Raw genomic sequence first — 26,176 nt, 5'->3', positions numbered from 1 at the left:
CAATATGTTTTTACAGTTTTTTAACAATAAGGTATCAAATATAAGGGCTGACATTACTCTACCTTCCTCCGACCCTTCGACCTGTGTTCTCTGCCCAGCTGTATTTAGAGAATTTGAGCCAGCGTCTCTTCAATTTTTAAATGAATTAGTCAGTCAAAGCAAACCATCAGGTTCTCCCCTAGACTCCATACCTCCTAAGTTTTTCAAGGAGGTCTTCCCCAGCATTGCACAGACGGTCCTCTCTATTATCAACAGCAGTCTTGCTGCTGGTGTCGTCCCCTCCACCTTTAAACATGCAATGGTTCAGCCGATACTTAAAAAACCCAGCCTGGACAGTGCTGTACTGGCCAATTTTAGACCCATCTCCAAGATGCCCTATATCTCTAAACTCTTGGAGAAAGTGGTCTATTCACAGCTGGAGGATTTCTTAAACCAACATAAAATTCCTGAAGTCTTCCAGTCTGGGTTTAGACCCCTTCACAGTACGGAGTCAGCACTGCTAAGAGTCAGCAACGACATTCTCTTGGCCAATGATGCTGGAGACTATGTTGTTCTAGTTCTGCTGGACTTAACTGCAGCATTCGACACCGTAGACCATAGCACTTTAATTTCTAGGCTCCAGAACCTGGTGGGGATTCAAGGTACTGCACTGGACTGGTTCAAATCCTACCTGGCGGAAAGAACCATGTGTGTCAGTTTAGGTGGTTATGAATCCACCACAGCTCGGGTTCCCTATGGGGTCCCACAAGGGTCGGTTTTGGGACCTCTTCTGTTTTCTTTATATCTGTTACCTTTAGGGTCCATTCTAAGAAAACACGGCATTTCCTTTCATTTATACTCTGACGACAGTCAGATCTATCTGCCGCTAAAAAAGGATAATCTCTCTGTGACGCGGCTCCTGTCATGTCTCCATGACATTAAGGACTGGTTGGCCCTAAGTTTCTTGAGTTTGAATGAAAAGTTGTAATTTTTGGACCGAATGATTTTAGTGGACCGTCCCCGATTGATCTAGGCTCTCTGACTGGTTTCTTAAAATCAACTGTTTCTAACTTGGGTGTTAAATTGGACAGTAATTTTAGGATGGACCAACAGATAAGCTCTGTAGTGAAGTTAAGCTTTTTAAGCCTTCGCCAACTTGCTAAGGTAAAACCTTTTTTAACACCTGCACACTTTGAAACAGTAATCCATGGTTTCATTACGTCCCGGCTGGATTACTGCAACTCTCTTTATCTTGGACTCAGCCAGTCGTCTCTCTTGCGTCTCCAACGTGTTCAAAATGCAGCTGCTCGTCTTATGGTTGGAGCACGCAAAAGAGACCACATCACACCGATCCTAGCATCGCTCACTGGCTGCCTGTGCATTTTAGAATTCATTTTAAGATTCTTCTGCTTGTTTTTAAATCTTTACACGGTCTTGCCCCGCTGTACCTCTCTGAGCTTCTCACTCCCTATTCGCCGGCACGGTGCCTCAGATCAGCTGATCAGATGCTTTTAGAGGTACCGAGGTCCAGACGGAAGCTCAGAGGGGACAGAGCTTTTGCTGTAGCCGCTCCAAAGCTGTGGAATACTTTGCCGCTGGCCATTAGAGAAGCCCCTTCACTGTCCATTTTTAAAACCCGTTTAAAAACCCATTTTTATGCTCTGGCTTTTAACCCAATATGAAGACCACTGTTTTTCTAACTGTTTACTGTTTTCTATAGTTTTATCTCCCTCTGTGTTTTCCCCCCCGTAACATGTTTTAATGTTTTTTACTGTTGTGTTCAGCACTTTGTCTCAACTACTGTTGTATGAAAGTGCTATATAAATAAAGTTGAGTTGAGTTGAGAATTTTTTTTGTATTTTTTCTTTTTTTTATATATAATAAAGTAATGCTGTAAGGAAAAATAAAAAGGGTCCATAATCTGTCGATTGTCCAAGGTTGGCATTTCTTCTTCTGCTGATTAACAACCTTGGACCGGTCCGATAGACCGAGTGGTTTGACGTAAATCCTGCAGCCTTTAACCCAAGTGTTCTCAATCTGCTTAGGCTTCCTGAGAAGCTGTGCATGTTTTGCGATTTCAGATTTTTACGTTGATTCATCAGAGCTAGCTTGTGTTTGTGATTCACAAACCTTATGAGAATCGCTGGTTTATCCGTCTCCTTTCTCCTGGGGAGCGGTTGGCAGGTCTCCATGGTGTTGAGATCCCTTTAGACGTGACAAATGATTCCACTTGGTGTTCCAGAGACTCTACACCGCTCTCGGTTTCAGCACTATAAGCATTAGAAATGCTAACTCCAGCTACATTTAGCCTTTTCCGAGGTTTGATCGGTACTCCAGTGAGAATGACATTATTCATCCTTACTTGTTGTTCCACATTGTCCAGTCTTTTCTCCAGAATGTCGACCCGGTTTTCTCATTGCTCGTTTTGAGCCCGAAATCTTCTGAACTCTTCCATCAGCTCACTCAGTGGAGCTATCTTAGCAGACACTTGTTGCATAAAGGGATACAGCGTTGCTTTGATATCATCAAGAGTATTTTTAAGGTCTTCGTATTCCTGGCTTTTCTTGGGGGCCATGGTCAGCTCTCTTTTTTTGGAGAAGATCAACTTTTTAACTCATTTCAAGATAGTTGTATAGCTGCAGAGAGCCACACGCGTCAGTGCTGTGACCCGGAACCAGATAAGAATGATAGTTGACAGCTCCCCCCACCTGCCCCTCCACACTTTTATCCAGGAACTACAATTTTTTGCCATATTCTAACTTTCATTCAATAAAATCTTAACCATAAGACATTTTACAACTAGTAGAAGTAAAGCTAATAGTCCCAAGCTAACATCAGCGGCAAAAGATAAATGGCAGCGATATTTGAGTTATGCAGCTGCACAGTTTGGGGGCAGATGCAGCTCAGACGAGGAAAACAAAGATGTAGATGAGGTGGTAAGGAAGAGCAGAGCAGGGAGACTTTAACCTGCTCCTGATTTAACCTCGGCTCCTGATCCACCATTATTTGAACAAATACTCAGAAATAACGTTTTAGTCTTAAATTATTTTATAAATGTCCTCCATTTTCAGAAAAATGCTAAAAACCTTTTTAAAAACACAATTTTAATTGGAGTTGGTCCTTAAAGCATCCCAGCCAGTAGATTAAAAGCTAACATAGAACGTTAGCATGAAAAGATTCCCATTGACAGGTGGCAGGAATGTTACTTATGGTCTTTAGTGTGATGAATATCTTTGTGGGTCTGAACTTATGTGTTTTTTGTTTTGTATTTTCCAGAATACCAGAGCTCACAGTCACTGCTGCCCACAGATCTGCCTGACTCATTTCTTCTAGTCTTCGGATACATCTATGCTCTAGATCTACAGAACCCCAAAAAACCTGAACTTGCCTTCACAGTTATTCAGAACGCTGTCATGTGCCTTGAGACAACAAACCACTGAAAGGACATTTATTGAAGCAGGAGAATTTCGTTCAGTGAGTCTTCCAGAATGGACTATTTGTTGGTTTAAGTGTTATGCCAGTAATGTTTTTGTTGTGATCATTTGCTTTTTCTGCCGTACAATACAAAACCAACACTTTTTGTCAATATGTTGTGTTGCACTCTTATAATGCAGTTTTATTGCACTGATTGTTTCTTCATCCTCTTGATATTTGTGCTTTATTTTTTTTTTAAATGTCATCAATAAACACTGAAATTGCTAAAGATTTCTTCATTTGTCCGCCCAAGTCTCCTCAGAGATATTATATCTGCAATCGTAATCCTTGACAACCTATTGTTGGCAATAGTCAACTGCTTTTTGGGGCACAAAACACAAGACTGAAAATGGTTTGGAAGTTTGCTCCAACTTATCTGCAATAAGGCAGCTGTCACTGCTCCATCAGTGACGTCAAGGCTGCAGTAAATGCAGAGGGTTGCTTTCTCTGTCCCAGTAACAGTTGGTAAAACTTCTCTTTTCTTGACTGCATATGGTGAAACTTTTCTTTATGGTGAGTCTCATAATGGTGCTGAATACTATATTCTTTGAGCACTGCAACCTGTTGATGACATACAAAGCATGCAGATTTTGCATTAAGCATCCTGAACAAATAAAACTATTTCCATTTTTCCTGGAAAGCTTTGCAATCCCCTTCACTTTTTGACACCATTTTGGTCATTAGGGTTGCTCTCTTAGCAAAGATGGACTTTAATTCTTCATAAGCATTCATTAAGACGTCCAACGGCGCCTCTGTATGCTGCACCTTTCTTCTCTCCTTCACTTTCCATGGTGGATCATGAATTTGGTGATCAATTGACCGAGCTTCAGGGTGCACGTCCATCACTCCTGGAGCTCAGGGATTATCAGATGGCGAGTTAAACCTTTCTGGAACAGGGCGTAGGTCTTAAGAGGTTAAAGCATTTTTTCTACTGGAGAATAATCTTTGGTTTCAAATGAAGTCTTTTCCAGGAATAGCAGCAGCGACCTCCTCATATCTGAAACTTGAGGGAGAAAAAAACTGTCAGGCTGGTACCACCATATTACAAACAAATGCAATAATTGGAGTAAAATAAAAAAATAGACATTATCATGATCAATGAGATCATGATTTTATTATTGCTATATTCAACAATTCCTAAACAATTCTTTATAAACATTATCTTTACAAATTTAGAATTATTTTTTTGGAAGATAAATTATTTTGATGTTTCATGTCAAAGTCAAAGAATTTTCAAGGACACCGCAGGGAGTTGAACCCCGTCTGGCTAAAGCCAGAGTACCATCTACCAGTGCCTTTTGCTTTTTTGACTGAACATGGAAACAAAACCTGTGTTCCAACCTGCATGCGACTTCAAATGATCAAACACACCTTAACTAATGATTAATCTATTAACTTTAAAATCTATCACAAATGACAGGTTTGTGTCACATGCTTGTTGAAATACAGTAAAAGAAACTGAACATTTGAACATGAACACATGCATTGAAAGAGAACAACAAAAAACAAGAACCTACCTTTTAAAATAGATATGCCATTTAACATGAAAGAAAGCTATAAAAGAATGTTTCCCAGAAAATGTACTCCATCATGTTTCGACCCCCCCCCCCCCCCTCAATTTTCACTAGAAACAAATCCAACGACGATTCCCCACCTTACAATAAACACCAGGCTGTCTCCAGCAGAAAACTCCCCCCCCCCCTCTAGGATGCACTGAATGAACAGAGGATCCCCTCGTGGTCACTGGAGTAAATTTGACTGACCACGGCCTTGACAGTAAATTTGGAAGTTTTAACAGATATGATCTATGATGGTTTCCCCCCTCTCTGTTGTGGGAGAAGTGACATGCTGCCTGAAGCCTCTGTCCGTCATCAGATTAAAAATGGATGAGGACTTCAGGATGTCTTCATTAAAATCTCCCATCACCACAACTGATTCAATTAGAGTTTCTAACCAAATGACCAAATCCTCGAGGTGCATCTAAACAGCACTACAGGAAAGGGGGGGCGATACACTGCAGCTATTTAGAGCCAGACTCCTGTAAACAACACACTCCAAATTAAGGTCTTGCTTGTCCAGAATCTGGTAGTCTCCTCCATCCGTACAGTAGATCCCAACCCCCCCATGTTGCTGGCTCTTCAGGCCAACTAATGCTGGGTTGGTTCCACTTGAGGAAAGCACAAAAATGGCTTGTAATTGTCATGGTTTGGGTTTATTTTGTATTGGTTTTTCCTTTATATCTTGTTCTGTCATGTTTGAAAGGTTTCCTGTTTTGTCATGTTCTTGAGTTTTACTTCCTCTGTCCCAATCTGCGCTGATCATGTTCACCTGTGTCTTGTCATTCCTGTCTGTATTTAAGTCTTCTCTCTGCCTTCCTCTTGTGCTGGTCCATTAATGTCTTAACGTCCTTAATGTCATCTAACGTCTTTATCGGCTCTTCCCTCATGTAAGTTTAGTTTTGTGTTCCTGCTCTGCAGCGCCTTTTGTTTAGAATAAACCCCTTGCCTTGGAACCGTGTGCCTCCGTTTCTGCATTTTGGGTCCTTCACAGCCCTCCCCACCTGACAGTAATACTTGTCATGACTCCCTGATGGAATACAAACGTTTAATATATAATGTATTTTTTTTAATAAATTGTGACATTTCTCAGCAATACAAACTAATTTGACATAAAAATACACCTTTGTGAATGGACAAGACGTTTTTATCATACGTTATGTTAGCAGAGAGCTGTTTTTTTTATTGGTGATGACTTGTCAACATGTACCACAACAGTTAAAATGTATTTACATGTTAAAGGAGACCAAAAAAAACATGTATCAATGTTTTCCCCCCCTAAAAACCTGATTACTATTTTCTATTTAAATAAAAAAAAAAACATTTGTATTTAACAATGATCATTACAGGAATATTTTTTTTGTTACATTGTTCCCCTAAAATTTGGAAGCCTATTTTTAAGTACAAAGCATCTTTATCTCAATAGTAAAATGAAATACCCACCTGTCCACCTTCAATGAGGTTTGAACTGCTCCATTTGTCCTTTAAAGACTGATGGTTTTATTTAATTCTGCCCCAACGTGATTTTTTTAACAAGTTCACACACAAGGTTTTTTTGAATTCGTCACCACATCAGTATGTAACAGGGCTCGACATAGCCATTTGTCCGCTGGCCCGGTCCTGTTTTTCGAGCAGTACGGACCACAAGACTTTATTTTTTACTTGTCCGCTCGGGCCACTAAAATATCTAACAATTAATACATTTTTCACCTTTTACAATAAAGTATATTTTGCGAAAACGTGTAGATTTACCTCGTCTTTATAATTCACTTTTTCTGCTAGTCCTGTGTGCAGACTTCAAGGGTTTCTATGGGAAACCTTTTATCACTCTTCTCCTCCTCTCCCACCTGCGCGCGCGGCTGTCACTGCCGAGCACCACGCAGCACGCGCTCACTCAATTTTTTTTTTCAAACTTTATTGAATGTAACAATTCAATACTAAACAATGTTAAACAGCAACAACGCAGGAACAAGCCAGTGGGTTATTATTACATTTTAGTCAGATATATTTAAACTGACACACATATCAGCGCGCCCCCTGGTGGTTTTTCACCGCGATGATCATAAATCCAACACCGTCACTGAAGAGAGACTGAAGCATGTCAGAGATGTGGAAGACATGGCAGGAATAGATAGGAATATGTTAGATGGAGTGACGGGTGGAATTAGTGCTATGGACAGCAAGATATTTAATGAAGGCATTGAAGATGAAACTGTATGCACTAAGCTTTAAGCTGAATGTCAAAGAATCAAAGGCAACTCAAAATACCTGAATCTCAGACTCAAATGGAGTATAAGGTCAAACTACTTAATTTTGTTTTTCTTTACAACACTGTAAGCAGTAAGTATTTCTAGTTAGCTGAATGATCTCAGTAATTTAATTGTATTTAATTTTTCAATTATTTAATTTAATTAGGTAACTAAAGTAACTAAAAAGTAAATGTAACTTTGCAACAGTAACAAAAAGCAGAACCTTAAGGCAGTCAGGGCAAAAAAGTCAATAAAACTTCTTAACTATTGACTAGGAACAAATGTGAAATAGCAGTGATTAGAAGCAGCATGAAAACTTCTTAACTAGTGTTACCTACTACACTGCAGCGCTCTCTTCAAAACATCTGAAACAGACTAGAGCAGATTTAAGTTTGATATGCTCTATTTTTAGTCATTGAAAAGTGTATAAATAAGTGCTAGATGTCACCAGAATGCACCAAATTGCACCATATTAAAATTTTCCGGGGGGGCATGCCCCCGGACCCCCCTAAAGTTGCAAGCACCTGCGGAGCGGCGGGTCTCGCTGTGCGCGGTGTCGGGCCAGTAACTTTCAAAAACTACTGGCCCTGTGGGCCAGTGCAAATTTCTGGGCTATGTCAACCCCTGTGTAAGCTAGATGAGCTTTTGTGTGTGTTACATGTCAATCATTGTAGGTTATGGGAAGCATTCAGGCATCTTCACTCAGTGAGAAAATGACAAAATACCACGTTGACTTGATTTCTTCATATCACAAAGAACACAGGTTTCAGTGACAGATGTCTGCTTTGCCATCCCGACTCTGCTGACGCTCACAGCATCTCCTCATCAGCTCAGTCATCTCCTGCTCCAGCTCCTTCTGAAGAAGACCTTTGACCCGCCTCGCTTCAGTTAGCTGTTGGAATCTGATCTTGTTCTTCACTTCACCTCTTCTCTTCTGGAGGAGACAGATCATCTCATTGAAGATCCTTCATGTTTCTGTCCTGGGGCCTGTTGCACAAAAGTAGAATTAAGACATCCGGGATAAATGACTGAGCTGAGCTCAATGAATCCAAAACATGTGCGTCCAGGCTTAATTGGTTGCACAAAGACCAAGCCAGGATGAGCAGACACGGATTCATCAAGCCAGGTGTAACCAATCCTGGATAGGTGCGCGCTCACGGCTCACTCAAACAGACCCCGCCGAAGATCACAGATAAACTGATTTACCATGGCAACTAAAGCCGCGTACCTTTCCCCGTCGGAAGCACAAATCCTCAAGGAGGCATACGAGGAGGTAAAAGATATAATTAAGAAGAAAGGCAACACCACCAGTGATAAAGCACACTCAAGATTTTTTTAAATTAAATTACCAGCCAATTGATTTTATGAAAATGTAACTTGTCATTTCAACCAGAAAATGTTATGTTTGTTAATCTTACGTGAATGAATCATGTCGATTGTACATAAAAATAATCCATTTAAAAGTTACTAATTTCAATCATGTTGATCCAACATGATACCGTTAAATTGGATACATTAGTAATCGCAAGGAATTGTGGGATTCCATTTTCTTTGTCTATCTGGGCAGATTGGGGTCTAAGTGTGAGTTTTTGTCCATGGGTTTTATTGTCTAGCTGTTTTACTCTGTTTTAACTAGTGATTTAAACTGATATGTTTTATTTCTTTTCTACACCATGAGTTAGAGTGTGGGAGAGGATGATGACCAAACCCCTTGTGCGGTAAACTGTACATGTAACTTAAAACAGAATTTGCGTTATTTGAGCTCCTGTCTTGTGGTGTGGGACACTACTGCGTATTTAATGTCTTTGATGTGAAAATTAAAAGACCCATTGGTTGAAACTTTGGAAAACTATATCAATGTCAGATGTATAAATAAATTTAAAGCAAAAAATTAAGTTATATCAACATACATTGTGTTAGGTAGTCATACAAATTTAAGTTGAATAAACTTAATTTAATGAGGTGTGACCAATTGAAGTGATTCAATTAAGTTGGATCAACTTTTATCCTTTGAGAGTGAGCAACAATATTAATTTAAAGTTGGGTCCAACTGCAGTATTTAGATTGAATCAACTTAAATTTATTAGTTTGAACCTAAGTACGTTAAGTAGGACCAATATGATTCATTTTTGTTCAAGTAACGCTGTCTAATCATGTGGAAATCATTTCCATAATTTTTTTATGTTCATTCAAAGTGAACGTTTTTGAGTGTAGTTTGCCTGCTTTGTTTTGTCCTTATTCAATAAAGGAACATAATGTTACACATTGCGTTTTCATATTTTAATGGAATGTGTATTATTTTGTATGACAGAGTACTAGGGCCCACTAAGGAAAAAAGGATACAGTCATATATTTATAAGGCTGGTTCTTTCTGCAGGAAAGCAAGATATTCTTTTTACAGTTTTGATAGTTATGAAAATGTGATACTTCATATTCTGGCACATCAGCATGTCTTCGTTTATGAAACCATACTGAAGGACAATTTCACGAAATGCCCCACATCTGTCATTTTAACAACTCTCCTCCTTTAAAACAACTGGTTACAATATTATGACTTGTCTTTTTTTCCCTCTGTGGCCCTAATATTCTATCATGTTACATATAGCCTTATAGTCTGTGGGAAACTGTAAATTATCTAATGATAGCAACATCATCTAAAACTCATTATTTATCCAAAATGATTGAAATTAATGATCTCAAACGTTTAAATAATGACAGTGGGTCTAGTTATATGTGATAACAATATATAGTGAGCAATGAAATAACTATTGGTTTCCATTTGTGGCGACTGCTGACTGATATTAGGGATGAGATTAAATAGATCCTGGAATTTAGCCTGGTCTGGAGCAGGCTAGCTCCACAGAATAAATCTCCATGGTAATTTATACCATAACATATCCTCCTGCCCCCTATCCAGCTTTAGTGCAACCGGACTGGGGATCAATTGAGCCAGGATCACCAAGATATCCTGGTTTAATCCCTTATCCTACTTTTGTGCAACAGGCCCCTGGAGTCTCTGCAGGATTCGTTGTTGATTCTCTTGCAGCTGTCTCTGCTTCTCAGGGCTTTCTGCTACAGATGAGACGGTGTTATGTTCTTCCACAGAGCAGAGAGAACAGAATGTGATCAGTGTGACAGAACATCCTCATCACCTCATCATGACTGGAGGAGCAGATGTTCTCCTGCAGGTTCTTGGAGGGTTCCACCAGCTTGTGTTTCTTCAATGCAGCTGCTTTCAAATGAGGCTGAAGGTGTTCCTCCCAGGAAGGAGCAAGGCAGGTCAGACAGGACTTCAGGGCGTGTCGTATTTTCCAGTGCAGACGTCACAGACCACATCTGCTCCGCATCTCTAAGCAGCTTGAAGTTCCTGTGACCACAGTGGCACATATTAGTCAGAAGTTTAAGACCCACGGGACAGTAGCCAACCTCCCTGGACGAAGAGGAACATTGATGACAAACTGAGGAGACAGATAGTTGTAACTGTATCCAAAGAACCCAGAACGACCTCCAAAGACATTAAAGGTGAACTCCTAGATCAAGGTACATCAGTGTCACCATTCGTGGTTGTTTGAGCCAGAGTGGACTTCATGGGAGACGAACCAAGGAGGACACCACTGTTGAAAGGAAATCATCAAAAAGCCAGACTGGAATTTGCAAAAATCCATGTTGACAAGCCACAAAGCTTCTGGGAAAATTATGAGACCAAACTGGAGCTTTTTGGTAAGGCACATCAGCTCTATGTTTGTGGACTCAATAATGAAGCATCCAACCAAAAGAACACTGTCCCTGCTGTGAAACATGGAGGAGGCTCAGTTCTGTTTGGGGCTGCTTTGCTGCATCTGCCACAGGGTGTCTGGAAGTTGTGAATGTCAAATGAAATATCCAGATGATCAAGGCATTCTGGGTAGAAATGTGCTGCCTAGTGTCAGAAAGCTTGGTCTCAGTCACAGGTCATGGGTCTTCCAGCAGGACAACCATCCAAAACACACAGCCAGAAACCCCAATAACGGCTCAGAGAAAAGCGTTGGACTATTCTGAAGTGGATTCTATGAGTCCAGATCTGAATCCCATTGAACATCAGTGGAAGGAGCTGAAACATGCCATTTGGAGAAGACACCATCAAACCTGAGACAACTGGAGCGGTTTGCTGATGAGGAGGGGGCCAACATACCTGTGGACAGGTGCAGAAGGCTCATTGACAAACACAGAAACCGTTTCATTGCAATGATTGCCTCAAAAGGTTGTGGGTACCATCATTTTTGTCCAGCCCTATTTCATTAGGGTTTTTTTTAATAATTCTGTTAATCAACAACTCAAAAGTAATGGCTGATTGTGATTATTTAATTTTCAATAAATTTTACTTTGTTGTTACTTTTGAACGTTTCAAGTCATTTCAATGAGCATTGAGGACTTTCTTTAACTGGGGGGAACCAGCTATTTTGTCCACCGCTCTTGGCACCATCTAGTGGACAAAAAAAGTACTACACTCAGAGTCAACATAGCGAATAAATATGTAAATCTTTAAATATATCTGTTAATATAAATGTATTTGTAAATACTTACAAATAAAATTATTAAAATTATTTCTGGAAGATCCTCCTACTGAACAAGGACAGAACTTTAGACAAGAAAACATCCACAAAGACCTTCATGCAGCAATAAACCACATTAGGTTTCTCACTCCAGGCCACTGAAGAGGATGGATGCAGCTGAGGGCAGATGACATCAAGACTCTGTGCAGGCCGGTCCAGTTCCTCCACACCAGACTCTGTCCTCTGACTCTGGTTAGAGAATGTTAGAATGACATTGGGTATTTTTTTAACAAGCCCAAAAAGTACTTTGAACCTTGCTCCATCTACATCTAGATCCTTTTAAGAAGCCACTTAACAATAAAAAATAAAGAAAGTAAATTTGGATTTTTGATTCAGGAAAAATCTTATTTTTTATATCCTGTGTTCAATCACTCTTAGCTTTATATCAGAAAATTAAACCTAGGAACAAATGGAACATTTATCAACTTTACAAAGGAAGTTTCTTTAGTCTAAATCTTCTAATCAGTCAGCTCAGACTCAGCCGTGTGTTTAATGAGGAGCTCAGCAGACACATCCAGAGATTTCAGGTCAGTGAAATATGATGGAATTTTCAGATAAAGTCTGAACATGTGAGCAGGATCCAGCTTCATGTCCTGAACCACTGACACATGCTCCTGTAAAACAATTTGTTAAAAAAATGACTTCCATTGTCTTTGGAGGACTTAATAGCTGTCATTTAAAGGTGAGTGTTGCTCAGCACCCAGAACCATTGAAGTTACTAGACACAGAATGCCAGTCCACCTGCACTTCCCTGAAGAAAGAGCAGAAAGCCCCACATCTATACATCACTACACTCATTTTAAGTCATTTCTAGACAATGTTTGTTCAATTTGAAATTGTGTTAACTGAAGGTGAATCAAGTTAGTTTCTGGTAGCTGGTAATCAATAGTTAGGAAAAGATTGGATTCAATTCAGGAACCAAGATCAACGATTTACAGATCAAACCACATTTCTTAGCAGTTAAATGTGTTATGCTGGTGTTTGTCTTTGAACCGGATGTATGGAAATTAAAACAATGCATCTAAAATAATCAATTATCATTTTTTCAAACAAGAAATACAAACCAACAAATAAGTATATGAATAAAAACCATGACTTTGAAAGAAAGAAAAAATATTGAATAATCATGAATGTTGTGCTCTAAAGGTGGCTCTGGTGACTCACGGTTTGATATAGCTTTAAAGTAACTCTACAGCTAACAGTTAAAAACTGTTAAAGGTAAAAAATGCAGAAAATTAGTTTGCAAAACTCACACAGGCTTGCATGTCCGTCAACAGAACAGCGGTACGTCCATGAATTCAATCCGAACCTCCACTTCCTGTTTGTATTTTCTATTCCAGGTTCTGACAATTGGTTTTAAAACCGTCTTAAAGCCAAATCGATATGAAACGTGCATCAAACCACTTTAGCTACACATTTTTTTACCCTAACTACTGTCAGAATTTTTAACTGCTGATTTAATCTATTTGCAATCTTTGTTAGTTTCTCGTAGGAAATGTTTAGGTGTAACACACAACATCAATTGACGTCACACACTGTTGATTTTGGTCAATATTCTTGGAAAAATGTCCAATCCAATGTAAGTTTTGTGAAGATTAAAATATGTGCATGACTATTATATATTTTTATGACTAGTATGACCATCCACAGTGCTCACAAAGACCTTAAGCAGTGGTTGAAGTGTCTGCTTCATGTGCTCATTAGCACCATGCTCATCTAGTGGACAAAAAATGTACTACACTTAGAGCAGAAAAAGCCAATTATTGTGGTGCAGAAGCAATGATTTGTATTTAACGAATGAACGAATAAATATGTAAATCTATGTGATAAACATAAATGTTAACTACATTAACAGAGTCTGTAATAAAAAAATATGTAATGGTGCAGACATTTTAAAATTCAGAAACCATTTTCAAGTTGAAACTGCTTTTTTTGTACTCATTCAGTAAAGATTTAAGAACATTTTAGATTCATTGTTCCCAAATATTACTAACATTTTATTCACACTTGCTAAATACCTCATTCACTGCTGTAAAGGTTCAACACTTGTGTGTTTTCTTCAGATGTTGCCATTGTCATCACAGAAACTATGTGGTGGGACAAGAATGTCATTTCTATCCATTCGGTTTCTTCAGATCTGTCCGTTTAACAATTAACATGGATCCCTCCTATACCCAGCAGCACACGGACCTCGGCCTTCATCTATACACAGTCGTGTGTCAGTGACACGGGGACAGCAGTGACCCAGGTCACTCCAAAGTCATGCAGTGCAGACTTTCAGCATGGTTGTGTTATCATTCAAAGTCAAAGTCAGCTTTATTGTCAAGTATGTTGTATCCATAAGACATACAGCACAAATGAAATTGCTTTCCTCTCACTCCACAGTGCAAGCAGCATATAAAATAATAAATAAACGACTTAAAAAATAGATAAAAAGACAGTAATAGTCAGAGGAATAATAGTAGTCTAAACAGTGCTAAAGAACAGTGGCACGGTTAAAGTGGCAGTTTAAAGTGACATCAGTGCTGAGAATAGTAAGTGGGTGAGTCATTGATGGCAGTCTTTGGTGATGATTGTGTTCTGAAATGGTGTGAAGTTTTCAATGTGAGCTTGTAGGATGGAGTGGAGGGGCCAGAGGGGGGAGGGCAGGGAGGGAGTTGAGGGTCCTTATTGCCTGATGGAGGAAACTGTCTTTTAGTCTGCTGGTTCTGGCCGGCAGACTTTGCAGCCTCCTCCCTGATGGTAGCAGGTTGAAGTGTCTCTGGGATGGGTGTGAGGGGTCTCTTGCAATCCTGATGGCTTTGCGGGTGAGGCGGGAGCGGTAAATGTCCGAGAGGCCAGTAAGAGGGACACCAACAATCTTCTCAGCTGTTTTCACAATGTGCTGCAGAGTCTTCCGGCAGGACGCGTTGCAGGCTCCGTACCACACGTGATGCAGCTGGTGAGGATGCTCTCGATGGCCCCCCTGTAGAAGGTCTGCATGATGGGGGGAGGAGCTCTGGCCCTCTTCAGTTTGCAGAGGAAGTACAGGCGTTGTTGGTATTTTTTGGCCAGTGATGCAGTGTTGTGGTGACAGGTCGTCGGAGATGTGCACCCCCAGGAACTTGGTGCAGCTCACCCTTTCCAGTTGTGTGAATGTAAGTATGTAGCAGGGTTCCTGTGGGCTCCTAAAAAGTCTCAAAAACATTACAATTATAAATGTGGACATTATACCTGAAAAAGCCTTCAAAAGTCGGAAAATGTGATGGCTGTGCCTGGAAAGTTCTGCGTATTACAGCTCTTGTCAGGAAAAGGGAAAAAGTCATTTAAAAAATAAAACTCAAGAATCTCTCAAACACACCTGACATGAAGAAATAATGACAGTGATGAGCTGATCGTGATGACATCATACAACATGGAGGTGGTACCCAGGTCTGACCCCTGGCTGGACTACAAACATGCTGTTGACCAACTATATGGATTTTGTGACTCTTTCACAAGTGCTGTGGTTTTGTTTGTTGAAGAATTGCCTGATGGGACATTGAAGGATTTCATTTTCTTTGTCAAAGGTCCTGGGAAACAGGCTGAGACATTGGTCTGATTTTTTTAAAAAGTTCTCAAAGTCTTCAATTGAACTTGAAGAAACTTCCAGGAACCCTGATGTGAACTCATTGAACAGATAAAATTCCTGCTCTGTTCTAAAAGGAGGTCTCTTTTCTACATCAGGTGATGGAAAGCAGAAGCTGCAGTGATGAAGACGCTGATGGACTCTTCATGCTCCTCCAAGGACCAGCAAGACAGATGTCTGCACATCCTTACAATCACACAAACGCACGCACGCACGCACGCACACACACACACACACACACACACACACACACACACACACACACACACACACACACACAGATGTTTGTGTTTACAAGGCTTTTTTGTTCATAATGGTTTCAGATTGTGTCAGTCATGAAAGTAAAACTCTGGTAAATAACTGAGTTGCAGAAGTAAAAGTCTCTTCACACTTGAGAAATGAACAGGTGTTTCTCATGTCTGTTTTCACATATTAGCATAAGACCTAAAATAACATTGATTTTATTGAGCTATGTCAAATGAACTGTTGTCTGAATGAAGAATGTGCCGGCTTGGTCATTTTTTCACACAGACGAGAGGCGTTCGAGTTCCTTGTACTGCTGTTTAATGTGGTGTTCCTTTCTTTAAACTTTACACCGCATCAACATCCGTAGAACTAGCAAACAAAAGTAATAATTAACTATAACATATGAATTGCACATCTTCATACAAATTATGCACAAAATAATAAACATACATACCACTTTGGCCTGCTAATGAACCAACCGGTGAACTAAAACACAAAAAAGCTTCTTAATTGTTCTCTTACTGCTGTCTGTCGTGCTGACTTCTCATGTGCTGCTCTTATAGGAAACAGTAAGTGCCTCTTACAACCTGTAGCCGAACTCAGGTAAACTAAGAATTAAAAACTCTTCAAAATTAAATCTTACTGCTCCTAAAGCTTCATAGGTGTGATATAAAATGTAGAAAATACAAATATTTAAATCTACAAATTAAAGAAAAATAATTAAAAACGTTTTAGGTAGCACTGCGGCAGAGCGCCCTCTGCTGTCAAAAATAAATAACTACTAACACATCAACTGCTGTAAAGAATATGTCAAATATGTGAAAACTTTCACTGTTGGACAGTAACATATAATGACAAATGGGTTCCTAAATTCAAACAAACTCTTCATACTTTCATACTAAGGAGTTACCATGTTTACAGTCAAAAGAGGCTACAACACAAGAAAGATGTGACCTGCTGAGGATGTTTAACCTAGAAAGTCAATTTTTACCCAGCCATCCATTTTCTTCCCCAGTTTAATCCTTTTTGGGGACACATAATTGCACAAGTCTGGCTACTGTTGGGCTAAGGCAGTGCTTCTCAATTCTTTTTTTGCAACACACGCACGCACACACAAGCAGCGTAGACAATACATTAGGTTAGTATCTAAGAATTGAGTACGTATACATGAATTTGTATCTTTTAAAAAGACAAAAGAAATATAAAATCCACTTCCAACAAATATTACATTTATTTTGCCACACAGAAACCCTGTTCTAGTCTAAAACAGAATAAAACCTTAAAATAAAAAGTCTGTCAGTCCTTATTTAACTAGAAACATTTTGACCAAATGAACCATTTGATGCTGAGAAAAATAATTCAATCACTAAATAATATTAAATGTAAATTGATTTGAAACAGCACCAATATATTTAATGTTTTTAGTCTGAAGAAATAGGTAAAAAACATTGTGCTAATTTTTTTTCAGACAATACATGTATGAAAAATAAAGACACGTCATCAAAATGTCTGCAATAGTTCATAAAGAATGACATTGTTAGAATAAGCTGAGGAATCTGAAGGCACAAGATGATCCTTATCTGGGCAACTCTCCACGTGCGCGTTCCAACAATCAGCCGGAGCCCACCGCCCCTCTCCTTTCATTCTCTTAGACACGCGAGCCGCATGTGACAGGAGAGAGGAACGCGCAGCTGCGGGGATGGCAGTTCACAAGTTTCAGTCTGATACAAACTCATAGAAGAGATAAGAAAACCACAGGGAAGCAGATTTTTTCCAAGCACTGAGCTTGGAAGAACCTCTGTGTTCTGTTCTTTGTGTGCTTGAGGTCCAGTTCATTTTCCTTAACAGATGCTGGATTTCAGGCAAGGAATTCTGGGAAGTAAAGCAGAATTAGAATACAGCCACATTTAGGCATTTCAACGCAAATGAAATTTGCCAGCAAACGCGATGCAAATAAGGTTTTCAATGCAACCACTTTACAAATGACATCCGCAATTAAAATGCAACGAAAATGATATTCGCCCTGAACATGCATTAAACATTAAATTTGCACTGAAAATACATTGAAAAAAATTCATAATAAAAACGAATTGAATATGAAAATATAATGCGATGAAAAGGAAATTCACAATGAAAATGCGATGAAAAGGAAATTCGCTAAGAAATTGCATTGATAATGAAATTCGCAATCAAATTGCTCTCGTTTTTGAATAAAAAAGGAAACGCTCTCACCTTGGCTCCTCTGCTTGCTTCATTTCCCTGAAGGACCAGCATTGTGTCAAAACTAGGATTGCAGAGGACCAGCCACAAAAAAGGTGGAGAAGCAGACGTCTGGGGATGAGAAGGACAAAGACACTACATCAGGCTCATCCGTTCCGTTGTTAGGTTCATCCTCCAAGTTGGATCCGGGTACCCCCCCCAGTGCAGCAGACGTGGCCAAGGGCCCGGGAAGTGATTTTCCAGGTCCGATTCGGCGTCCATGATGAGCAGCAGATTTTGTTGACAGCAAGAGCGAGAGGACAGCATCGTTTCAGCGGTTCAAGGTTTGGAAGCATCTATCCCCAACTTACAGCTTCTCTCTGGTTGGCGGCGGACTTCCAGAACACAAAGATGGCCGGAGGCTGGATGGGCATGCCGCCCAGTCCCAATGCTGCCTACCTGGGCATTGGAGGCCTGCACGACAATGGACAAGGGGCCGGCCCACGTCTGCGAAGGGATGAATGGACCACTCCGAGTGAGGCTCGACATGTGGCCAGAGACTTGTTGTCGACGGTTCTGTTCTGTTGGGGTGCCATCCGGGGAGAGGCTGGCCAGAGCGTGTAGCCGACTGAAGGGTTTTTGCCGTTGCTGGATCTGACCGAAGCGACGCAGCGAAGAGTAGATCAGAAGGGTCGTCGTCATGGAGCAGCTGCCGCATGTGCTTTCATCCGACGTAGGGACATTAGTGGAGGAGCTCGAGCCAGATGGTGGCCCCGCTGATGCCTGGCTGGCCCTGCAGTGCATCAACGTTGGACGAAAGGCCTCTGTGGAGCTGTCTGGTTGGGATGGACGTGGTGCCAGCTCGGTGGCAGATTGCCGGTCTGGATCGCACTACATCGTCAATCTCGCAGGAGGGGGATCTGCGAGATTGAGGATGTGCGGCGATCCGGATGGGGAATCCACCACGGAGGTGTCACCACATCGATCCCCACCAGACAGCTCAGCAAAAGCCCCTCATCTGACATTGAGGCTCTAGAGGGAAAGCCGGGAATCAGCAAGGCCTACCTCTGGGTCGTGCTCCTCCACCAACGTCCGTACGTCGGATGAAAGCACATACGGCAGCTGCTCCATGAGGACGACCCTTCTGAACTGCTCTTCGGTGCGTCACTCTGGTCGGATCCAGCAAGGGCAAAGGCCCTTCAGTCGGCTATACGCCCCCGCCAGCCTCTTCCCGGATGGCACCCCAACAGACCGGAATCGCCGACAACAAGTCTCTGGAGACACGTCAAGCCTCAGCCAGAGCGGTCCAGTCATCCGTTCGTAGAGGTTGGACCGCGCCTTGTCCATTGTCGTGCAGGCCTCCAAGGCCTGGGTAGGCGGCAGTGGGACCGGGCGGCATGCCCATCCAGCCTCCGCCCATCTCAGTGTTCTGGCAGTCCGCCGCCAACCAGAAAGGTGCTGCAAGTTGGGGATAGAGGCTTCCAGACGTTGAACCGCTGAAACGATGCCGTCCTTCCGCTGTTGCTGTCCACGAAATCTGCTGCACATCATGGAGGCCGAATCAGACACCGAAAAGTCACTACCCAGGCCCTTGGCCAGGTCTGCTGAACTGGGGGGGCACCCGATTCCACCCCCTCTTCCTTGGAGGATAACCGCACAACGGAGGACCCGAGCCTGAGTGAGTGGGAAAGGGAAAAGCTTCGATTTCCGACTCACCGCAGAAACCATTCTGTCCTCCCGCTCTTGCTGTCCACGTAGTCTGCTGCTCATCATAGACGGCGAATCGGATGCCAAAAAGTCACTTCCCAGGTCCCAGTCCAGGCTTGATGCACTGGCTGAATAGAATAGAGTAGATTAGAAACTCTGCTTCAGCGAAAAAAGTCATAACAAATTTTGGAAATATTTAGTGCAAAACAGACTAAAAATTTAGCCTTTTTTGCCCCAAATATGTTTAGGAAAACATTTAGTCAACTAAAGAGAAAGACAAAAACTTCGGCACAGCGGCCAAACCAAGAAATGGAGAACTTACAGGTTGAAGATCGTCCTGAAGTAGTGTAGAAGTTGACCCATTGAAGGAGCTGCACTTCCAAAACCGCCAAGCTCTGCCATCTTTCAGGTTCCTGATTGGACGCAGTGATACACCAGTAACCTCTGTGTTCTGTTCTTTGTGTGCTTGAGGTCCAGTTCATTTTCCTTAACAGGTGCCGGATTTCAGGCAAGGAATTCTGGGAAGTAAAGCAGAATTAGAATACAGCCACATTTAGGCATTTCAACGCAAATGAAATTTGCCAGCAAACGCGATGCAAATAAGGTTTTCAATGCAACCACTTTACAAATGACATCCGCAATTAAAATGCAACGAAAATGATATTCGCCCTGAACATGCATTAAACATTAAATTTGCACTGAAAATACATTGAAAAAAATTCATAATAAAAACGAATTGAATATGAAAATATAATGCGATGAAAAGGAAATTCACAATGAAAATGCGATGAAAAGGAAATTCGCTAAGAAATTGCATTGATAATGAAATTCGCAATCAAATTGCTCTCGTTTTTGAATAAAAAAGGAAACGCTCTCACCTTGGCTCCTCTGCTTGCTTCATTTCCCTGAAGGACCAGCATTGTGTCAAAACTAGGATTGCAGAGGACCAGCCACAAAAAAGGTGGAGAAGCAGACGTCTGGGGATGAGAAGGACAAAGACACTACATCAGGCTCATCCGTTCCGTTGTTAGGTTCATCCTCCAAGTTGGATCCGGGTACCCCCCCCAGTGCAGCAGACGTGGCCAAGGGCCCGGGAAGTGATTTTCCAGGTCCGATTCGGCGTCCATGATGAGCAGCAGATTTCGTTGACAGCAAGAGCGAGAGGACAGCATCGTTTCAGCGGTTCAAGGTTTGGAAGCATCTATCCCCAACTTACAGCTTCTCTCTGGTTGGCGGCGGACTTCCAGAACACAAAGATGGCCGGAGGCTGGATGGGCATGCCGCCCAGTCCCAATGCTGCCTACCTGGGCATTGGAGGCCTGCACGACAATGGACAAGGGGCCGGCCCACGTCTGCGAAGGGATGAATGGACCACTCCGAGTGAGGCTCGACATGTGGCCAGAGACTTGTTGTCGACGGTTCTGTTCTGTTGGGGTGCCATCCGGGGAGAGGCTGGCCAGAGCGTGTAGCCGACTGAAGGGTTTTTGCCGTTGCTGGATCTGACCGAAGCGACGCAGCGAAGAGTAGATCAGAAGGGTCGTCGTCATGGAGCAGCTGCCGCATGTGCTTTCATCCGACGTAGGGACATTAGTGGAGGAGCTCGAGCCAGATGGTGGCCCCGCTGATGCCTGGCTGGCCCTGCAGTGCATCAACGTTGGACGAAAGGCCTCTGTGGAGCTGTCTGGTTGGGATGGACGTGGTGCCAGCTCGGTGGCAGATTGCCGGTCTGGATCGCACTACATCGTCAATCTCGCAGGAGGGGGATCTGCGAGATTGAGGATGTGCGGCGATCCGGATGGGGAATCCACCACGGAGGTGTCACCACATCGATCCCCACCAGACAGCTCAGCAAAAGCCCCTCATCTGACATTGAGGCTCTAGAGGGAAAGCCGGGAATCAGCAAGGCCTACCTCTGGGTCGTGCTCCTCCACCAACGTCCGTACGTCGGATGAAAGCACATACGGCAGCTGCTCCATGAGGACGACCCTTCTGAACTGCTCTTCGGTGCGTCACTCTGGTCGGATCCAGCAAGGGCAAAGGCCCTTCAGTCGGCTATACGCCCCCGCCAGCCTCTTCCCGGATGGCACCCCAACAGACCGGAATCGCCGACAACAAGTCTCTGGAGACACGTCAAGCCTCAGCCAGAGCGGTCCAGTCATCCGTTCGTAGAGGTTGGACCGCGCCTTGTCCATTGTCGTGCAGGCCTCCAAGGCCTGGGTAGGCGGCAGTGGGACCGGGCGGCATGCCCATCCAGCCTCCGCCCATCTCAGTGTTCTGGCAGTCCGCCGCCAACCAGAAAGGTGCTGCAAGTTGGGGATAGAGGCTTCCAGACGTTGAACCGCTGAAACGATGCCGTCCTTCCGCTGTTGCTGTCCACGAAATCTGCTGCACATCATGGAGGCCGAATCAGACACCGAAAAGTCACTACCCAGGCCCTTGGCCAGGTCTGCTGAACTGGGGGGGCACCCGATTCCACCCCCTCTTCCTTGGAGGATAACCGCACAACGGAGGACCCGAGCCTGAGTGAGTGGGAAAGGGAAAAGCTTCGATTTCCGACTCACCGCAGAAACCATTCTGTCCTCCCGCTCTTGCTGTCCACGTAGTCTGCTGCTCATCATAGACGGCGAATCGGATGCCAAAAAGTCACTTCCCAGGTCCCAGTCCAGGCTTGATGCACTGGCTGAATAGAATAGAGTAGATTAGAAACTCTGCTTCAGCGAAAAAAGTCATAACAAATTTTGGAAATATTTAGTGCAAAACAGACTAAAAATTTAGCCTTTTTTGCCCCAAATATGTTTAGGAAAACATTTAGTCAACTAAAGAGAAAGACAAAAACTTCGGCACAGCGGCCAAACCAAGAAATGGAGAACTTACAGGTTGAAGATCGTCCTGAAGTAGTGTAGAAGTTGACCCATTGAAGGAGCTGCACTTCCAAAACCGCCAAGCTCTGCCATCTTTCAGGTTCCTGATTGGACGCAGTGATACACCAGTAACCTCTGTGTTCTGTTCTTTGTGTGCTTGAGGTCCAGTTCATTTTCCTTAACAGGTGCCGGATTTCAGGCAAGGAATTCTGGGAAGTAAAGCAGAATTAGAATACAGCCACATTTAGGCATTTCAACGCAAATGAAATTTGCCAGCAAACGCGATGCAAATAAGGTTTTCAATGCAACCACTTTACAAATGACATCCGCAATTAAAATGCAACGAAAATGATATTCGCCCTGAACATGCATTAAACATTAAATTTGCACTGAAAATACATTGAAAAAAATTCATAATAAAAACGAATTGAATATGAAAATATAATGCGATGAAAAGGAAATTCACAATGAAAATGCGATGAAAAGGAAATTCGCTAAGAAATTGCATTGATAATGAAATTCGCAATCAAATTGCTCTCGTTTTTGAATAAAAAAGGAAACGCTCTCACCTTGGCTCCTCTGCTTGCTTCATTTCCCTGAAGGACCAGCATTGTGTCAAAACTAGGATTGCAGAGGACCAGCCACAAAAAAGGTGGAGAAGCAGACGTCTGGGGATGAGAAGGACAAAGACACTACATCAGGCTCATCCGTTCCGTTGTTAGGTTCATCCTCCAAGTTGGATCCGGGTACCCCCCCCAGTGCAGCAGACGTGGCCAAGGGCCCGGGAAGTGATTTTCCAGGTCCGATTCGGCGTCCATGATGAGCAGCAGATTTCGTTGACAGCAAGAGCGAGAGGACAGCATCGTTTCAGCGGTTCAAGGTTTGGAAGCATCTATCCCCAACTTACAGCTTCTCTCTGGTTGGCGGCGGACTTCCAGAACACAAAGATGGCCGGAGGCTGGATGGGCATGCCGCCCAGTCCCAATGCTGCCTACCTGGGCATTGGAGGCCTGCACGACAATGGACAAGGGGCCGGCCCACGTCTGCGAAGGGATGAATGGACCACTCCGAGTGAGGCTCGACATGTGGCCAGAGACTTGTTGTCGACGGTTCTGTTCTGTTGGGGTGCCATCCGGGGAGAGGCTGGCCAGAGCGTGTAGCCGACTGAAGGGTTTTTGCCGTTGCTGGATCTGACCGAAGCGACGCAGCGAAGAGTAGATCAGAAGGGTCGTCGTCATGGAGCAGCTGCCGCATGTGCTTTCATCCGACGTAGGGACATTAGTGGAGGAGCTCGAGCCAGATGGTGGCCCCGCTGATGCCTGGCTGGCCCTGCAGTGCATCAACGTTGGACGAAAGGCCTCTGTGGAGCTGTCTGGTTGGGATGGACGTGGTGCCAGCTCGGTGGCAGATTGCCGGTCTGGATCGCACTACATCGTCAATCTCGCAGGAGGGGGATCTGCGAGATTGAGGATGTGCGGCGATCCGGATGGGGAATCCACCACGGAGGTGTCACCACATCGATCCCCACCAGACAGCTCAGCAAAAGCCCCTCATCTGACATTGAGGCTCTAGAGGGAAAGCCGGGAATCAGCAAGGCCTACCTCTGGGTCGTGCTCCTCCACCAACGTCCGTACGTCGGATGAAAGCACATACGGCAGCTGCTCCATGAGGACGACCCTTCTGAACTGCTCTTCGGTGCGTCACTCTGGTCGGATCCAGCAAGGGCAAAGGCCCTTCAGTCGGCTATACGCCCCCGCCAGCCTCTTCCCGGATGGCACCCCAACAGACCGGAATCGCCGACAACAAGTCTCTGGAGACACGTCAAGCCTCAGCCAGAGCGGTCCAGTCATCCGTTCGTAGAGGTTGGACCGCGCCTTGTCCATTGTCGTGCAGGCCTCCAAGGCCTGGGTAGGCGGCAGTGGGACCGGGCGGCATGCCCATCCAGCCTCCGCCCATCTCAGTGTTCTGGCAGTCCGCCGCCAACCAGAAAGGTGCTGCAAGTTGGGGATAGAGGCTTCCAGACGTTGAACCGCTGAAACGATGCCGTCCTTCCGCTGTTGCTGTCCACGAAATCTGCTGCACATCATGGAGGCCGAATCAGACACCGAAAAGTCACTACCCAGGCCCTTGGCCAGGTCTGCTGAACTGGGGGGGCACCCGATTCCACCCCCTCTTCCTTGGAGGATAACCGCACAACGGAGGACCCGAGCCTGAGTGAGTGGGAAAGGGAAAAGCTTCGATTTCCGACTCACCGCAGAAACCATTCTGTCCTCCCGCTCTTGCTGTCCACGTAGTCTGCTGCTCATCATAGACGGCGAATCGGATGCCAAAAAGTCACTTCCCAGGTCCCAGTCCAGGCTTGATGCACTGGCTGAATAGAATAGAGTAGATTAGAAACTCTGCTTCAGCGAAAAAAGTCATAACAAATTTTGGAAATATTTAGTGCAAAACAGACTAAAAATTTAGCCTTTTTTGCCCCAAATATGTTTAGGAAAACATTTAGTCAACTAAAGAGAAAGACAAAAACTTCGGCACAGCGGCCAAACCAAGAAATGGAGAACTTACAGGTTGAAGATCGTCCTGAAGTAGTGTAGAAGTTGACCCATTGAAGGAGCTGCACTTCCAAAACCGCCAAGCTCTGCCATCTTTCAGGTTCCTGATTGGACGCAGTGATACACCAGTAACCTCTGTGTTCTGTTCTTTGTGTGCTTGAGGTCCAGTTCATTTTCCTTAACAGGTGCCGGATTTCAGGCAAGGAATTCTGGGAAGTAAAGCAGAATTAGAATACAGCCACATTTAGGCATTTCAACGCAAATGAAATTTGCCAGCAAACGCGATGCAAATAAGGTTTTCAATGCAACCACTTTACAAATGACATCCGCAATTAAAATGCAACGAAAATGATATTCGCCCTGAACATGCATTAAACATTAAATTTGCACTGAAAATACATTGAAAAAAATTCATAATAAAAACGAATTGAATATGAAAATATAATGCGATGAAAAGGAAATTCACAATGAAAATGCGATGAAAAGGAAATTCGCTAAGAAATTGCATTGATAATGAAATTCGCAATCAAATTGCTCTCGTTTTTGAATAAAAAAGGAAACGCTCTCACCTTGGCTCCTCTGCTTGCTTCATTTCCCTGAAGGACCAGCATTGTGTCAAAACTAGGATTGCAGAGGACCAGCCACAAAAAAGGTGGAGAAGCAGACGTCTGGGGATGAGAAGGACAAAGACACTACATCAGGCTCATCCGTTCCGTTGTTAGGTTCATCCTCCAAGTTGGATCCGGGTACCCCCCCCAGTGCAGCAGACGTGGCCAAGGGCCCGGGAAGTGATTTTCCAGGTCCGATTCGGCGTCCATGATGAGCAGCAGATTTCGTTGACAGCAAGAGCGAGAGGACAGCATCGTTTCAGCGGTTCAAGGTTTGGAAGCATCTATCCCCAACTTACAGCTTCTCTCTGGTTGGCGGCGGACTTCCAGAACACAAAGATGGCCGGAGGCTGGATGGGCATGCCGCCCAGTCCCAATGCTGCCTACCTGGGCATTGGAGGCCTGCACGACAATGGACAAGGGGCCGGCCCACGTCTGCGAAGGGATGAATGGACCACTCCGAGTGAGGCTCGACATGTGGCCAGAGACTTGTTGTCGACGGTTCTGTTCTGTTGGGGTGCCATCCGGGGAGAGGCTGGCCAGAGC

General features: G+C 43.5%; 1 long non-coding RNA gene across 6 annotated transcripts; it reads right to left on the bottom strand.

The window, feature by feature from the left end:
• Positions 1-6,585: 6,585 nt before the first annotated feature.
• On the bottom strand, positions 6,586-13,166 carry LOC144995496 (uncharacterized). 6 transcript variants are annotated; one of them, XR_013659047.1, is made up of 6 exons: positions 13,104-13,166; positions 11,940-12,039; positions 11,822-11,860; positions 10,411-10,625; positions 10,249-10,330; positions 6,586-8,245 (listed from the first exon to the last, which is right to left on the bottom strand). It is a non-coding gene; the product is annotated as an uncharacterized LOC144995496 (long non-coding RNA). The 6 variants fall into 6 exon arrangements; XR_013659048.1 differs by lacking the exon at positions 11,822-11,860 and having other exon boundaries at positions 13,104-13,165; XR_013659043.1 differs by having other exon boundaries at positions 6,586-10,330; positions 13,104-13,164.
• Positions 13,167-26,176: the final 13,010 nt, after the last annotated feature.

This window comes from Oryzias latipes, chromosome 11 (genome assembly GCF_053564925.1).
Source record: "Oryzias latipes strain Hd-rR chromosome 11, Olatipes_Hd-rR_3.1".
Classification (NCBI taxonomy): Eukaryota; Metazoa; Chordata; class Actinopteri; order Beloniformes; family Adrianichthyidae; genus Oryzias; species Oryzias latipes.
This window is presented reverse-complemented; position numbering and strand designations above follow the sequence as displayed.